The following is a 13,559-nucleotide window of genomic DNA, read 5'->3' as shown; positions in this document are numbered from 1 at the left end:
TCATTGCAGTTAGTTAAATGCGATCTGAGCCACTGGAGTCAAACACATTTGAGCCCAAAAGAGGTCTAAATCTGAGAAGACAGAATGATGTGGTTGTCTGTATATAAAGCTGCAAACAGGACTAGTAGGATCAATATGCATCTTTTACTGTAGTCTCTGGCGGTGGGATGCTTACCTGAGGTTCAATAGGATCGTTTTAAAAATTCTTTGGTGCCTGATGACTGGCTAGAAGTCACTAAGAAACTTCTAGGATTTAGTAATACTGGTGCAGGCCACAAATCAGTCTATAACTGGCAAGGACATTGAAGTCACTGGCAGGTGGCTTTACAAGAGGTGTCATTATAATAGCATATCTTTCTGGGATGTTTCCTACCAACAGAGATGTTTCGACAAATACAGTGACGATTGTCACTGAGGCATATTGGTCATGTTTAATGACTTTGGCACTGCAGGCTTTTGAGCAGGTGGTAACCGGTTTTAGTTTGTTGATGATTTTATTTACAAATGCTTTCAACTAGTGTGGCAAAGGAATCTCAGAAGGGCTTCGGTCTTCAAGGACAATGATCTTAATCTGGCGGATATGGGACATTTATATTAGCGAGCATATTAATGATCTTGACATTGGAAAACTTCACGTCAAATATGTAAAACCAGGATCTGAGGTACAAGTCTTCCTACAAACTTCTCTGACTGACTGAAAGTATTTCTAGAGCGCACTACTGCCGAGGCTTCTTGGCGCAGAGTGAAAGTGCAGAGGCAATGACCAACATGTTCAGGGTTGGCAGAAGAGCCATGGATTAATTTCCTTTCTGAACACAGATCTGCTAGGTTGGATAGGGATGAAGGAGTGAGCCTCACTCCTAAAGTCCAGAGTACATGTCCCTAAAAAGCAAAACCTAAACGGTGCAGCTGCCCACTACTTGCTGGGCATCTGGAAACTCAAAACTGCGACAGGGGCTCTCGCTAGCCCCTCAGGACAAAGACTGCGCCAAATGGGTTGGAGCCCTCGGGCTCTGGAACAAATACTGCGCACTGTGGAGCCACACAGGAAAAACTAGCCCGTAGAACAAATGTGCGCCTATTGGAGCCCTCTCCAATAGTATGGTACAGGATTGTGCCCCAGAATTATTTGTTTAACTGCTTATATTGTGTTCAAATAAACACTCTGTCCGGCTGGACAGAGGACAAATATAGTCTCCTATTATGGACTATATTTTATTCTTGATTTTGATTTTGATAAGCTAAGGACCCTTGTCTTTAAAAGCCAGATCCAGGCACAGCACCATGTGAAGCAGTTCGAGCGGCCCCGGTTTGCAGGGGGCCGCTCCCGCGGTGGACACAAGTTCCATTCCATTATGGCCATTCTCACTCACCGGCCTAGCTTGTTGTCTCGAGAGCCTAGACGGCTCCACCACTTTGCCTATTTAGAGAGCCCATGCGGCCCCATCATGGGCATATGTTGTTCAAAGCCCCAGTTCTAGGGGGGGGCATGTTTTATTTACGAGCCTAGAGGGCTCCAATAGGCGCACATTTGTTCTACGGGCTAGTTTTTCCTGTGTGGCTCCACAGTGCACAGTATTTGTTCCAGAGCCCGAGGGTTCCAACCCATTTGGCGCAGTCTTTGTCCTGAGGGGCTAGCAAGAGCCCCTGTTGCAGTTTTGAGTTTCCAGCTGCCCAGCAAGTAGTGGGCAGCTGCACCGTTTAGGTTTTGCTTTTTAGGGACATGTACTCTGGACTTTAGGAGTGAGGCGCACTCCTTCATCCCTACCCTGGCCTTCCGAAGCTGCGCAGCACTTAGTGCCAGCTGCAGCGTTTAGGCCCTGTCTTGTCCCTCAGCTGCCCAGCAAGTAGTGGGCAGCTGCTGCGTTTAGGTTTTGGCGCAGTGGCGCAACCTGGACTTTGATGTAAGTTCTGTGCTAATGTAATTTCTGCGAATTGTTCTTTGCTGCACCTCTGAATGTGTTTTTGATGAGTCATGTGCCTTGTTCTCACACCTCTGAATGTGTTGTTTATGCATCATGTGTTCTCCTGTGCTGCACCTCTGAATGTGTTTTGATGTGTCATGTGCCTTGTTCTTACACCTCTGAATGTGTTGTTTATGCATCATGTGTTCTCCTGTGCTGCACCTCTGAATGTGTTTTGATGCATCATGTGCCTTGTTCTTACACCACTGAATGTATGATTATGCATCATGTGTTTTGTTCCCATGCCTATACTCCTAAATGTATGTTGATACTTAGGTGGGTGTGTTCTCCTAGTACAGGTGTTTCTAGTGTGGTCCTGGTTCCCTGCGTGACATTATCCTAAGGTGGTTAGGGTTGCGTAGGTGGTACTTACCTCTTACCAGTAATTACTGGATGTGTGCTACATGATTCTTTGGTGTTTAACTATCTCCAAGGGCTTGATACTGAGCTTGCCCCCTGACCAGAGTCCCAGGACCAGTGGACTCTATTGTGCCTTCCCTAACAAATTGCTGGGACTTGTCTGATCTCCTTGGGCCGCTGGGGCCTCGCCTGAAGTGTGCCTCGCTCTCTCCCCTGCAGCTCGTGCCTAGCCGTCCCCGCCAAGAGCCGCACCGCTCCTTGTGAAGCCGTGCTCTGCTCAGCCTGGGCCGCCCGCATCCTGCACCTCAGCAGCTTGCGCCTGGGCCACCCTCATGCCTCGAGCCGTGCCGCTCTCCTCTGAGCCGCGTCTGCTTCGCTGGGTCGCCCGCACCCTGTCCCCTCCTCCTCTAAGCCCACACCTTGGTCGCCCCAACCAAACGCTTGTAGCGCGCGGGTCGCCACTGCCCTCTCAGGCCTACTGAGGCGATCACTCGCATTATCCCGCGCAACCAGAACGGAAGGTACGGTCCGTATCCGCCGCCAGTTATTATATGTTCTACGGTCTAAAAGTGTTATTTCTAAAAGTGCTTATTCCTGACAGTGGTTCAGGTGGCCCTGTCTTGTACATATCCCCTGTAAATTCTGCCCGTGCCTGTTGGCACATTGTAAAGTGTGTGTTTTTATCTAATGTGTTTTGGTGTAATACAAAGACTATTTTTATACATAACCTTGTGTGGAGTTTCCTTTGTGGTGGGCCTTGGGTGTTGTTGCTGGGGGTGCGTGCGCAAACACTTAACTCATATTGCCTCCGAGTTTAGCCTTACTGCTCGTGTTACGTTACCAAGGGAGTGAGCAGGGGTTTTCTTGGCGTGTAACTCCTTTGCCCTGATGTGGGAATGGTGGTCTCTGACTGACTTTGGCGCGAGCCCTGGCCAGCCAGAGATCCCATTTCTAACAATAGACATACAAGATTGTCTTTTGCGGGGAGTGGTCAGAGTGTTGACTGGTTTCGCTGTTTCCCGGTCAGTACTGGATCTGATGGTCCGCCTAGAGCTAGAATGGGGCCTGCCCTGCGATATTGAAGTTATAACTGCATGAATGGTACCTTTCCGAGCTCATGAATCCTACTGACATTGATCAGCTGAATGTTCTCACGTGGAATGTAAGAGGGCTGGGAGATCCTCTTAAGAAGCGCCAGATATTAGCGTATCTCAATAGGCATCAGGTACATGTAGCAATGTTGCAGGAGACACACCTTACCCCACAACATATTTGCCTGCAAGTGGGCAGAGCACAGAATATTCTCCTCTTATTCCTCGTACGCGAGAGGCGCAGCTATCCTTATAAAGAAACTTACACCATTCACGCTAGCTGGAGCCGCTTGGGATACACAAGGGAGGTACTGCTAGGCTTGGGGTAGGTTGGGACCCGATTCAGTTACTCTGGCTTGCTGTTATGGGCCGAATACGGATGACCCGCAGTTTTATGCGGACTTGTGGGCGAAGATTATAGACATTGGTTGCAATCACATAATATGGGATGGAGATTTTAACATTTCATGAGCGCCGAACATTGACAGATCTCACTCCGCCTCCATCACTACACCAAGGCATGTGCGACACTACATGCCACACTTACGGAGTACCGCTTGATAGATGCCTGGAGACATATGCATCCCAATAAACTGGAAGGTACTCACTTCACTGCGCAGGCAGCGTCCTGGGCGAGTCTAGATTACATATTCCTCTCTGAGGGGCTTGGTCCGGCCATCCCACAGGTGCATCACTTAGCTCGTAACTATTCTGATCATGCGCCTGTCAGGCTCTCCCTGTCTTCAGCGGACTATGGCCCTGAGGAAAAGTAAATTTTGCCATGTTCTGTGTCCCTACGTGTTCCCCATCTTATGCTATATGTGCATGATTAATATGCAATATGTATCCCCTTAATGATCGATTAAAGACGCAATTACAGTTGTGTCCATCTCTAGTATGCCAGTTTCCAGTTCTCGTGAAAGCTACGAGTATTAGGCCTATGTAAAGTTACGTTGCCACGCTTCTCAGTGTGCACGTTATTTCATTGTAAAGTCCCCGTTTCTAGGCCTCAAAAGGGCCCGGACTCAGATTCAGCTCCTGTCTCCTGAACCCTCTCTGAGGAGCGATACAGCCCCCACCTGTATCCCTGACCCTTCACTTACTTCATGCCTCACAGTGCCCGGCTCGGCCTGGCTCTGCCTCCAGTCTGCCAAGAGTATGTTATGATTCTAGTTATCAGTCCAGCTCTCCTTCTCTGCATTCCTAAGCTACTGAATCGCATCAATAGTTTCAGTCATGGTCTAGCCTTTACGTCTCCATGTAAGAGAAATACTGTATTAATGGTCATTTAATATTCCTCAACACGCACTACATGTAGAATAATGCATGCACCAGTCTTAGAGTCTGTTAGCCTTTGCCCTGATAACTTTTGGATTCTATCAACATGTTCTCTAAACATCAGATACTAGATAGTGTTTAGGTACATGTCGCTCTGACTCTCCAGACTTCAGTCTCTTCTTCTAGCACAGAAGTCATAGCCCCCAGTTCCTCCTAGTAAAACGTCATTGCCAGCTTGCGCGCACCACTAGGTCAGAGGTCCCGGCTCCTTAGGTAGCCCCCTCCATGTTTCCGCCCCATTTATGACATATTCTGTTACGTTTACATCACATGTCTATGTATACGCCTCTTGTTACACCCACTTCAGCCTTATCTTTCGCGACTGCTATGAACTCCGCCCACTGCTACGCCTACTACACCGAATGTAATGCAATTGTTTTAGTATATATATGTTATGTACTGTTATTAAAGTTAGCTGTTGTCCCGATCCTGCCCCCGGCAGCTGCCATCCTATTCCCGTGCAGGTTGTCCTGTTCCTGTCCTTTATGCTGTATTAAAACCTGCAAACTCCAGCTACCTCGAATCTTGACTCTTATTTATTGAGCTATCTGTTAATTAATTATTCCGAAAAATAGATCAGGTATTTAATTATTTATTTACCACAGCCCTCCGAGAGGTAGTTGGAGGTTGCAACCTAACATCCTATTAGACAGGGTATTCCAAGAGGAGCTCCGAGAGGAGGTACAGGATTTTTTTGTGCGTAACAAAGACTCTGTTGACAGTGTGGAAACAGTTTGGGAAGCGTTCAAGGTCAGACGAAGGGTTTTTGTATAGCAAAAGGAGCTGGCATACTCAAAGACATTATGCACACGCTGCGTAAACTTGAGACCGCACTGAAAACGCCTGAGGCGACAGTTTCCACAACGCCAGATGGCACCACACAATCGAAGATTAGGGAAAAGCTTACAGAGTATATGGACATGGCGCGTAGGGAATCGCACTTTAGGGGGAAGTATTGATAGCCCGTCGCTACAGAGATGGGGAGGGGCAGGGCATTGGCAGAAACCATACGGCGGACGCGAGGTTCGAACGTTGTTCTGGAGCTGGAGGGGTTGGATGGGATTGTGTGCAGGGATACTGCAAGCATGTTGAATACTTTCATTGCACACTATATAACACTCTACACTACTACGCGGACGGACACGCTTGATTTGGATGCTTATTTGGGGGATGTGACCCTGGGGTGGATGAGTGATGTGCAGCGGCAATTTCTCTATGCCCCGTTTGAACTTGATGAGGTCAGGGAGGCAATCATGCACATGCAATCTGGGAAAGCCACGGGAACCGGATGGCATCCCCATAGACTTTTATAAAGCCTACACAGATCTGAGGGCCCCCATATTACGTGAAGTCTACGAAGATGCGCTGGAAGTGGGGCATCTTCCTCACTCCCTGAGAGAGGCCCAAATTACATCTTTCTTAAAACCCGGAAAACCACCACAGAAGTGTGATTCTTACAGACCCCTGTCGCTACTCAATTGTGATGCGAAGATACTCGCCAAGCTCATCGCCACTCGTCTCAGTCTGCTCATGTAAAATGTAATTCTACCGGATCAGTCGGGTTTTGTCCCTGGCAGAGTGACGTCCCATAACATGAGGACACTTTTCACAGTTTTGAATAATGTATCATCGGAATTGCCTTTGGCGGCTGCCTTTTTAGACGCCACAAAGGCTTTTGATTCAATAGAGTAGGACTACATCTTTGGAGTAATGACGCGCATGGGTTCCCCCCTCTTTTTCTTTCATGGATACAATTGCTCTACTGCTCGCCGGTGGCCAAGGTGCTTGTTAACTGTAGTCTCCCAGAGTTTCTCAGTCACAAGGGGCACTCGGTGGGGCTGCCCCCATCACCCTTACTTTTTGCGGAAGCAGTTGAGCCGCTGGCGGCAAAACTGTGGCAGCATCGTGGGGATAGAGCATTATGATGTAATTTGCGGCAGATATTGGTCTCTCTGTACGCCGATGATATCACGCTCTATATTCGTGACCCACAGCACAACTTAAACCCCATCCTTAGGGAATTCATAGTGTTTGGGAAGCTATAGGGGGTCCAGATTAACTAGGGTAAGTCTTGTATTTTCCCCCTCACTGATGCTACGACTCGCTTCCCATTAGATTATCCGATGGAATGGTGCAAGGACGAATTGAAATATTTGGGCATCCGCATAACAAGGGATAGGGACGAACTGATGCGTCTTAATTATGAAACCACTATGGTGCTTATAACAGACAATATATCGCGTTGGATAACGCTCCCTCTGTCTATGGCGGGGAGAGTCTCACTGATTAAAATGGTGATACTGCCCCAACTGCTTTACTTGTTTCTGAATATTCCATTCCACCCGGTAACATATTTTTTTAAACAGCTGCAGTCCGAACTGACGCGGTTAGTGTGGGGTGGGAAGCACCCACAACTGCAATGGAAAGTGCTTATTAGGCCTTATTCTGACGGGGGGTTTGGTATCCTCAACTTCAAATTGTATTATCATAGCACACAGGTGCATTATGCCTACTTTTGGGTGCATCAGCCACGTTACATGCCTCAGGTAGCGGCAGAGCAGTGGCTTACACAGCCAGTTCTTATTGATGGTGCACTGTATGGTCCACTTCCCAGCAGGGATGAGACGCCAACCACTGTTACTTGCACTATCACGGCATGGGCTCACCTAAGTAAGATGCTGGATGCGCCTATGCTGTATTTGCCGTTACTGATGCTTGTGTATCATCCAGATATGCCTACAGGAAGTGCTCTTCCATAAATTTAAAGAGCACACGCACATACGTACCTGGGGGTACATATACCATGAAGGACAATTCCGCTCGGCGGATCATATCTTTCAGGGTTTACAACGTACACCTTTAGATACCTTTCTATACACCCGTCCTAGACACGGAATCCGTTCTATTAGTCCAGATTTCCCTGCGGAACCACCGATTCTTGCTCCATTGCAACTGGCACTTCAGGGAAAGACAGCTAAACGCCTGGTGTCGGTGTTATATAGAACAGTGCACAAGCAAAGGGAGGAGCCAACTGCATTAGCAGGAACTAAATGGGCTCAGGAACTAGGTAGGGACATAACAGATGAACAATGGGCATTCTGTTCACTGCAAACTGAGCGGGTATCGGCCAGTAGCAGGCTGCGAATAATTCATTATAAGTTTCTGCACAGACTATATTATACCCCAGCTCGGATGCACAGATACAAACTAAAGGACACTGATACGTGTGACAGGTGTCGAGGCACTGGTGCTGACTTTCTGCATCTTGCATGGGAGTGCACGGGGATATACGCGTAATGGCTGTTGGTCTTTGAAGCTTTGTCCTCCATGGTGAATGAGCGGATTGAGCCGACACCGTTGATGGCTTTGTTGGGGTATGTTGGACCATTACGAGCAGAGCACCGTAAGTTTGTAGCCTTGGCGCTGTTACTTGCTAAGAGGAGAGTGGCATGTCGTTGGGGCAGGGGAAGAGCACCAAAATTCAAAGTGTGGGTTAACGACCTAATATATTGTCAGGAGCAACTTGCAACTTACGCGGAACTGTTGCCTGTTGCGTCCAGACCAATGGATATATGGGGCCCACTGAAAAGTTACTTATTATCGCGCTCTCAGACAGATCCCTCACAGACTGATGGGATTACTTCCACACCATAGTGCACCTCGCACGCTAATGTTTGTTATAATAGTTGCCCCTGGTGGAGATGAATTGTCGGACTGCTGAGTTGAATGGGTGGTGCTAACAACTGTTCCTTTTTTAATTCAAATATGACCAAAGTGGGGTACGGTGAGGTACTGTGGTGATGTTCATATTATTACTGTGTGATGTGCATAACCCCCCTCCTTTCTTTTTTTTCTGTACCCTAATAATCAGCAGCACTTTTTGACCATGTACCTGCTTTGGGTAGCGAAATGCTGAAACCATTAAAAGATGGGTTGATTGTTGTATCTGGGGAGGTTGCTAAAGACAGCCGGCTATGGCTCTGCAAAACTGTTACACCAAGCTATTATGAGTATGTATGACCATGTGTGTACTAGGTTTGAGAAAATCAATAAAAAACATTTTTTTTAAAAATTAATTTGTTCCTCCAGTTCTTCACCTCCAAACCACCCTACATCATCTATTGTTTCACACCACACACCGAGTCTTGACAGACAGTCTGCCAGAACTGTAGAGACACAACCCACTTCCGTATCCCATGGGAGACAAAGTAAATGCCTTTCTTGCAGAAGACCTCCTGAAGAGGTTTGTGGTCAGTAAGAATTCAGAACCTTTTCCCCCACAAAACCTTTCTCAGTTTGCGCACCGCCCAGAAAACACCCAGAGCTTCTTTCTCCACAACAGAACAGTTGCATTCAGCACCTCTCAAGGGCCTAGAGATGGCATCAGTCATGAGATAAGATACCTTTGTGGGGTAAAAACTTCCTAGACAAGGTGTTTCATTCAGATGTTTCTTAATGCACTCAAACTCTTCCTCACAGCCCTTGGACCAGACAAATGTACTGCCCTTCTGGAGGAGAGACCTCAAACAAGAGCTTTTCCCTGCAAAGTTCAGAACGAACTTGTGATAAAAATTCAGCTATGCCCAGAAACTTTACAAACTCTTCTTTGTTCAAAGGGGTGCGCAAATTACAAAGGGTGTTTAGCAATGAGTCTTTGGGTTTGATGCCTGTAGCGGACACAAAATGCCCTAAGTACTCTATCTCTTTGACACCAAATTTGCACTGGTCAGCCCTAAGGGTGAGGTCAGCATCGCGTAACTTCTTCCATACTGACCTCAGCCTTCCATTATGCTCCTTAAAATCCACACCAAAGATGAGCACATCATCTGGTTATACCTTGACACCCTGAAGGCCTCCAAGAATGTCCTCCATCGCCCTCTGAAAAAACAAGGCTGCAGAAATCAGTCCAAAAGGCATTCTTAGTAAAATAAAGGTACCAAAGGGTGTTACACAGGAAGTAAGGTCCTGGGAAGAGGAGTGAATATTCTGAATGTTCTGAAGAGGAGTGAAGGCTGGCCTGGTGATAGGCAGAGGTCAGGTTCAAGGAAGAAAAATGCCTTGCCCCCTCAAGAGAACACAGCATTTTAGTTATGTTGGGTAAAGGGTAATGATCAACAATAACAGCTTTGTTAAGCTCCTTCAAGCTGACATGGAGCCTGGCCGCCCCATTGGCATGGTGGACCAGAACAACAGGAGTGACCCACTCCGTTGCTTCAACTTCTTGAGTGATTCCCTTGGCTAAGAGATTGTCTAATTCAACGTTCATGCTCTCCCTTAGTTACAGAGGTGTATTCCTGACCTTAACTGTTTTTGGAACAGCGTTAGATTTGACCTTTATCCAATGTACTTAGTTTTTGAGACAAACCCAGTTCACCCGCAAAGACCTCACGGAATTCCTTGATCCAGTCTCGATTAGCATTACTAACAACCCTAACTGATGGGAATTCTTTTAGGCAGACAGATCTCATTGGGATCAAGGCAGATATGTAGATCATGCTGATGGAACCAACTTATGAGCGGGTCCACTTTCATCAAGACATGGATTTTACCAGGGATGACTCTCCCTTTGAAGTCAATTGTGCCCCAGAAATAACCCAGCAACTCAATAATCCCCCCAATTTAACCTATTGGTCTAATGTATGGCTTCAACAGGGTGACTTTGCCCAGCATATTATGCTCATAAAATGTTTTTTTTGTTTTTGGGACAAGAGTTATCTTGGCCCCAGAGTTGAAGAGCATGCTCATTGGAGCATCATTGATCACAACTAGCTCCTGAGGGCCATCACTAGCGTTCCCTGTGACTGGGAGAATATTGATTCCTTCCAAATCTTCTTCATAAAGATCAACTTTCCTGATTTTTTTATGCTTGTTGCCCGTTTTGCAGCTCTTTAGGAAGTGCCATAGACACGAGCATAATGTGCGATAACCTTCTTCCACTTCAGCCACGAGAGAGGAGGAACTCCTGGAGATGTCAAAAAGAAGGGAGGGGCAGTGACATTTTGCATGTTGTACGTACTATGTTTTGACATAGTTTCTACTTAAGGGTGAACTTCAGTGATCTGCTTAGAGTGCGCAACTGTGTGAAACTTCAGCAATTAAAATTTAAGCCAATGCGTACCGTTCCAGAAACGTTATTTGCAGTGCGCATAGGGGGAACCGTCAGCCCAATTACTGATGGCACATATTTATACAGGGAGGAGTCACTTTAGTCTGGTGCTCAATTACATGTGTAGATGTGAGGCTGGTGGTGCCTGATAACTGAAAGGCACATATTTGTTTACATACAATTTCATATATGTCTGATTTATTATTCCTATTACAGTGCCTTCTACCTTGAGAAGGCCCGTCCTAGACCAGTGCGTGGACAAAACCCATGCCGCCAAATCAAGGACAAAGGGATTGGGACATGGTCTAGGAACACTTACAACAAATCCTACATCAAACCTCACATTTAACTGATGGAGAGCTTTGAGCAACCTGAAGCGTAATACTGAGAAAAAGTAACCTGGAGAATTGCTGCAAATTAAAGTAAATAAAAAAAAACCTAATAAAGAACTACATAACCACAGCTGTGTGACCTGGAAGCCGATTGTTTCTCAATATAGCCCTAGTTTGTGATTACATTACAGTGCTCACATTATGGTCCGCGCTAGAAGAGATGGGAGCCTGGGGTGTCTGGTCACAGAAGCTCATTTACATACAAAGGGGGTGACAGCCTGTTCACAATGCACAGCACAACTTGTTTACGTAAAGTGCTTGTACACAGAACAGGGTAAAGTCTTGTGTCTCTTTTTTTTCATTTTCTTTAATATATCCTGACCCTCGCTCTCTTCTTCTCTTTCTCTCATTTCAATTCATCATAAATTACTCAAATTCACTATTGCTTTTTCAGCACGGCACAAGTCGGGGGTAGCCACAGTTTGAAGGGGTCCCCCACTATTATCTAGAAATGGGACTCAGTTCCACCTAGCTCCTTAGGCTGCGAGTAATAATTGTTACTTTGTGCCCCGCACTGCAGCCACAGGCCTCTGAGTGTTTGTTTGTGTGAGTGGCGCAAGAGAGGAACAGAGAACTTGACAAAACTAGCCCTTCTATTGCTTAATACATTGTAAATATGAAACACTTTGGGGCTTAGGGGCTGGATAAAGAATAACGTCAGGAAACAAACGCAAATTAAAAGCACATTTTATTTATTCGCTGAAAACTGTTTAAAAATGTAATTTCCAACTTCCACATATCTGTTTAAAAATATTTACACTTTCAGTAATTTCCGAGTTTAGTTACAAACTAATAGTGGGAAAAACACATGATGTATAAAAACTGAAAGAAAAAACGTATGTTTACATTATTTTATGTTTCTTGTTTTTTGTTTTTAAAACAGGCCGTCAACCTTTCACGTGAAAATTATTATAAGGACCAGACATCACTTCTTGTGATGTCACTACAGGTGACGTCACTGTGATTTGATTTGCATATGATAATAGGCTCCACACTATTTTCCTCCTTACTGGTGCCCTGTTTATTGGCATAACAATGGTCTATAGGTAGTAAAAATAAACATATAAATTCACAGGTGTTCAGCCCGTTTCTCTGGTCATGTCACACATTGACATGTATTCGGCTGCTTCTTCTATTTTTAGGTGAGTACAAATAACGTGCTGTTCCCCCTCCTTCCATTTCTCTTTTTCTCCTCCTTTCCTTGTCTCTCTCGCTCTCTTTATCTCTTCCCCTCTCTATCTCCCACACACTCCTGTTAGCGTTAGCTTTATTTATATCACTGCCACTTCTGTCATTCATACGACAAATCCTTTCAAACATTTGAGGACAAAGGACAATCACGTGTGGAAGGCGAGTTGCCCGGAGTGCAACGGACTGTCCTGGCACATATATCCTTTTGTTGTGGGATTTCGCTATTTCACCACATTCTTCAAACAGAGTCTACTGCTTACAATGGCTTAATTCTGGTAAAAAGAGTTTGGCAAGTAACAAAATCAACAGGGAGAGCTAAGTCAGAGAGGAGCCACGGGTCATACTTAGTTATAAGGCCCGAGGCACGAGCTGATCCATCAACTGATAACAGTGTGTAAAAGATGCAGCAAACGTTACTTAAAAGCATGTTATATGCTCTTTTATATCTAAAAATAGGTTATTTCTTGAACACTTGTGCTTCGCTTTAGTTCATTACATATACTGCAGTGGCATTTGTTAATAGTAATACATACATTTTACCAATGAAGCTTCTATCTCCAGGGCCCTAACAATATGCCTACTTTGGGTGGGTTGGGTTTATAGGTTTTATCACTAATCCTACAAGTTAGCTGAAAATACCGTTGTTAGTCCCAGTATTGTTTAATGTTGCTTTTACAGGTAGTGTGGTCAGGTGCGATTGAATGTTTTTCTTTGTATCTCTTCTTCACCAAATAAAAATCAACAATGTTTCTTTTCTTTTAATCCACATTGTGCTTGTCTTCCACTGTGTATCCTCCTGGTACATCATGTCACTTTGCTATGTGTACGGAAGTGGACAATCACTGGAAAAAAACAACTTTTTAAATTCTGCATATACTGTTATCTATTTTTCTTCTTTACTGCTAATCCGGTCTTCTATCATCTGGTATTTCAATGTCCCACATAATTTGAATTGTATCTCTTTCCGAAATTCAATCCTCTCACAATAACTGCACTGTTCTTCTCTTATCTATGTCCTCATATGGGTCAATATTATTTTTGATGTTCTTAAGTTCATTCCAGAGTCCCTGCATCTCTAAGATTATTTCCATGTGAGTTAAATGAAGAAGTGTATTCA

At 45.3% G+C, this 13,559-nt stretch overlaps 1 pseudogene across 1 annotated transcript in view; it reads right to left on the bottom strand.

The window, feature by feature from the left end:
- The window catches only part of LOC144806191 (uncharacterized), a 129,116-nt pseudogene that overhangs the window by 44,632 nt on the left and 70,925 nt on the right, over window positions 1-13,559 (bottom strand). The gene's annotated exons all lie outside the window — the stretch shown is intronic.

The sequence above is a fragment of the Lissotriton helveticus genome (assembly GCF_964261635.1).
Source record: "Lissotriton helveticus chromosome 1_1 unlocalized genomic scaffold, aLisHel1.1 SUPER_1_unloc_52, whole genome shotgun sequence".
Taxonomy (NCBI): Eukaryota; Metazoa; Chordata; class Amphibia; order Caudata; family Salamandridae; genus Lissotriton; species Lissotriton helveticus.
Note: the sequence above shows the minus strand (reverse complement) of the source record. Positions and strands in the feature narration are given on the sequence as shown.